Raw genomic sequence first — 4934 nt, 5'->3', positions numbered from 1 at the left:
ATTTTGGCAGGCACCAGACCTTTCTGAGGCAAATTTTGCTCCATGTGATCAGCACCTGCATAGAAGCTCATACACTATGGTTGAAATTGATCCTCACAGTCAGCCAGTCTGAGGGTCAACCCCATGCATGAACTGGCCAATAGCAATCAAGTCTCAATTACAACAGGAGGGTCCACAAAACCCACACAAGGGGCATCCCTGGAGCACCCAGCTCAGGTGATTAAGGAGACTGTGCCATTAGGTCCCATAGAAAATCCACCCTACTAAGACTGGAAGACATAGAAGATCTAATACACAGAAGCAAGCACACAGAGGTAATCACTATAGGGATACAAACATCCCTCAAATGAAAGAATGGGAGAAATTTTAAGAAAAGGAGCTAAATAAAATGGAGGCAAGCAATTTATCAGACATGGAGTTCAAAAAAATAGTTATAAAGAGCTTAATGAGTGCTACAAGAGCATGCAAAAAGACATAGAAACCATAAAAAAGAACCAGTCAGAAATGAAGAATATAATATCTGAAATGAAGAATGCAATATACAGATTGTGCATCATAGAATGTACATTTGAAACCTATATGATCTTATTAACCAATGTCACTTCTATAAATTTAATTTAAAAAATAAAGCAATTTATGAATTTTTAAAAAATGGCAAAGGTTAAAGACAAAGAAAGAATCTGAAAAGCAGCAAGAGAAAGACAGTTATTTACCTACAAGGGAGCTCATTGATTACTCAACAGATACATTGATTACTCAACAGATACATTTCAAACCAGAAGGGATTGGCATAAAATATTCAAAGCAATGATCTATAACCAAGACTACTCTACACAGCAAAGCTATCATTTAAATTTGAAGGAGAAATAAAGAGCTTCCCAGAAAAGAAAAAGCTAAAGGAGTTTGTTACCACCAAACCAGTATTACAAGAAGTGTTAATAGTTCTTCTAGAAGAAGAAGGAGGAGGAGGAGGAGGAGGAGGAGGAGCAGGAGGAGGAGGAGAAGGAGGAGGAGGAGAAGGAGAAGGAAGAAGAAACATAGTCAAAAGAATAAGATGGTAATAAATATGTACCTATCAATAATCACATTAAATTTAAATGGGCTAAATGCTCCTATCAAAAGACATATGGACCCAGCAGCATAGTTCAGTGGTTGAGTGCCAACCTATGAACCAGAAGGTCATGGTTTGATTCCCAGTCAGGGCACATGCTGAGTTGCAGGCTTGATCCCCAGTGTGAGATGCGCAGAAAGCAGCCAACCAATGATTCTCTCTCATCATTGATGTTTCTGTTTCTATTTCCCTCTCCCTTCCTCTCTGAAATCAATAAAAATATAATTTTTAAAATTAAAAATTTAAATAAAAGACATAAGGTAGCAGAACAGATGAAAAACAAGACCCATATATATGCTGTCTACAAGAGACTCACCTTGTAGGGAATGAAAGATACACACAGACTAAAAGTGAAGGGATGAAAAAAAGATATTTCATGGAAATGGACATTTTTTTAAAAAGCTAGGGTGGCAATACTTATATCTGACAAAATGAACTTTAAAACAGGCTATAGTAAAAAAAAAAAATACAATACATAATGATAAAGGGAACAATCCAACAAGATGATATAACTCATAGACATTTATGCACCCAACATAAGAGCACCTAACTATATAAATGAAATCTTGATAAACAAAGGGAGAAATCAACAGTAATACAGTCATAGTATGGGGATTTCAATGCCACATTGATATCAATGGATAGAACTTCCAGACAGAAAATGGATAAGAAAACAGTGGCCTTAAATGACACACTAAATCAGAAGGATTTAATTTATATCTTCAGAGCATTTTACTTCAAATCAGCAGAATATATACATTCTTTTAAAATGCACATGAGACATATTCTAGGATAGACCACATATTAGGACACAAGTCTCAATAAATTTAAGAAGGTTGAAATCAAATCAAGCATATTCTCATAATGGGAAAATACTAGAAATCAGTCACATTAAAACACACACACACACACACACACACACACACACACACGGAGGCTAAATAACATGTTATTAAATAATAACTGGCTTAATGAAATCAAATCATCGCTTCTCGGCCTTTTGGCTAAGATCAAGTGTAGTAACAATGAAATCAAATTAAAATATTAAAAGATACCTTAAAAGAAATTAAAAAGAGAACACAACAACCAAATCTATGGGACACAATAAAGGCAGTCCTAAGAGGGAAAGTCATAGCATTACTTCAAGAAACAAGAAAAATCTCAAATAAATAATCTAACTTTACACTTAGAGAAACTAGAAAAAGAATAACAATCAAAGCCCAGAGTAAGTAGAAGTAAGGAAATAATAAAGAGCAGAGCAGAAATACATGAAATAGACTTTAAAAATACAAAAGGTCAATGAAACCAAGAGCTGGTTCTTTGAAAGGATAAACAAGTTTGACAAACCTTTAACCAGCCTCACCAAGAAAAACGGAGAGAGGGCCCAAATAAATAAAAGCAGACATGAAAGAGGGAGGCTAGGAAGGTGAAGAGAGGAACTGTGAAGCGAACCAGCTTCACCTCCCTCACTGATTCAGCATGAGGGAGAAGTCAGAAAACTGTAGGGTTCCAGAGGACCTGTTCAGTGTTTTGCAAGTTACAGATCCCCAGAAAGCAGAATGTGCTAGTCCTTCAGTTTCTAATCCCAAAGATCACCAGCCCCAGAGCAAGCTGCTCCAGGATGTTGAGGCCCACCCCCAGGAGAACCAGTGAGAAGAGGAGCACTTTCATGACTGCAGTGCCTCATTTGAGAAGGAGGAACCAGGAGTGGACAAGGTTGAGAACAAACCTGATGATGATGTGAATTCCTCTGAACTCAATGAAGGATACCTAATAGAACTGGAAAAAAACATGCCAGATGAAGAGAAACAGAAAAGAAGAGAAGAGAGCACTAGACTGAAGGAGGAGGGAAATGAGCAATTTAAGAAAGGGGATTACATAGAAGCTGAACGTTCTTGCAGCCACGCCCTTCAAATGGTCCCATTCTGCTTCCAGAAAGACAGGTCTAATCTGTTTTCAAATAGAGCTGCTGCAAGGATGAAACAGGACAAGAAAGAGATGGCCATCAGTGACTGCAGCAAAGCCAGTCAGCTAAACCCCAGTTATAGGGCCCTGCTGAGGAGCGGAGCTGTACGAGAGCACTGACAAGCTCAACGAAGCCCTGGAAGACTACAGTTCCATTCTAGAAAAAGACCCATCAGTGCACCAAGCCAGGGAAGCTTGTATGAGATTACCTAAGCAAATTGATGAATGAAATGAAAGACTGAAGGAAGAGATGTTGGGTAAACTAAAAGATCTTGGGAACTTGGTTCTCCGACCTTTTGGACTCTCTACAGAAAATTTCCAGATCAAACAGGATTCCTCTACTGGCTCCTACTCCATCAATTTTGTTCAAAACCCAAATAATAACAGATAACAGAGATAACAATAACTTTTAAAGCTGGCTCGTAAATTGTGTGCTGCTAGTTGGTAGCAAGGGGAAAGGCCCTGACAATGTTTAAGTTCTATAAGCATCTTATCTCAAAGATAGGCCATCCAGTAGAGCCTAATGCATCCGTCCTTGTGTTTGTGATCAGGGTGAAATGTACGTCCTGATGTAATTTGATTTCCATTTTAAGGTGGTGTCGGTGCAGCTCTTGTTTCTGGTTCTGGCTGTCCTTTGTTTTGTCCAGGAGGAGCCTGTTAAGGCTGACCTCCTGAACCATACAAACATACAAGCCCAGACGCCAGCTCTCCTGGACCCAGCAAACCTGCTGGTCAGAGACTGCCCAAACATGACTGAGGGGGGTCCTGCCTACTGCCCCCTCTCCCAATCACACACACTCTCCCGGCTGCCGGGCATATTCCTCTGTGGTAATAAATGCTTTCTGTGACAAAAAAAAAAAGAAAGAAAGAAAGAAAGAAAGAAAGAAAGAAAGAAAGAAAGAAAGAAAGAAAGAAAGAAAAGAGGGTAACAGCTGACACCAAAGTAATACAATGGATTGTAAGAAAATATTATGAACAACTATATGCTAACAAATTAGACAATCAGGATGAAATAGATAAATTCCTAGAAATACGCAATTTTCTAAAACTGAATCTGGAAGATTAAAAAAATCTGAATAGACCAGTGGTTCTCAACCTTCCTAATGCCGCAAACCTTTAATACAGCTCCTCATGTTGTGGTGACCCACAACCAGAAAATTATTTTCGTTGCTACTTCATAACTGTAATTTTGCTACTGTTATAAATCGTAATGTAAATATCTGATATGCAGGATGTATTTTCATTGTTATAAATTGCACATAATTAAAGCATAGTGATTAATCACAAAAACAATATGTAATTATATATGTGTTTTCCGATGTTCTTAGGCGACCCCTGTGAAAGGGCCCAAAGGGGCCGCGACCCACAGGTTGAGAACCACTGAAATAGACAGATTATAATTGAAATTGAAGCAGTAATTTTAAAAAACTACCAACAAATAAAAGTCCTCAACCACATGGCCTCACAGTTGAATTTTACTAGGCAATCAAAGAACAAATACCTATCCTTCTCAAACTATTCCAAAATTCAAGAAGAGGGAAGACTCACAAGCTCTTTTTATGAGGCCAGCATTATCCTAATTCCAAGACCAGATAAAGACAAAACAAAGAAATAAAATTATATGCAATATCCCTGATGAACATAGATGCTGAAATCCTCAATAAAATATTAACAAACCAATTCAGCAATGCATTGAAAAGATCATACTCCATGATCAAGTGGGATTTATATCAGGGATGCAAGGTTGGTACAATATTCTCAAATCAATAAATGTGATATCCACATAAACAAAATGAAGGATAAAAATCACATGCACATATCATTAGATGCAGAAAAAGCACTTGATAAAATCCAGCAC

General features: G+C 37.8%; 1 pseudogene across 1 annotated transcript; it reads left to right on the top strand.

The window, feature by feature from the left end:
- The first annotated feature begins 2590 nt into the window (after positions 1-2590).
- LOC308521410 (tetratricopeptide repeat protein 1-like) lies at positions 2591-3467 on the top strand (annotated as a pseudogene). Its single transcript has one exon. The product of its transcript is annotated as a tetratricopeptide repeat protein 1-like (transcript).
- Positions 3468-4934: the final 1467 nt, after the last annotated feature.

This window comes from Myotis nattereri (assembly GCF_964212035.1).
Source record: "Myotis nattereri genome assembly, chromosome: 6".
Lineage (NCBI taxonomy): Eukaryota > Metazoa > Chordata > Mammalia > Chiroptera > Vespertilionidae > Myotis > Myotis nattereri.
This window is presented reverse-complemented; position numbering and strand designations above follow the sequence as displayed.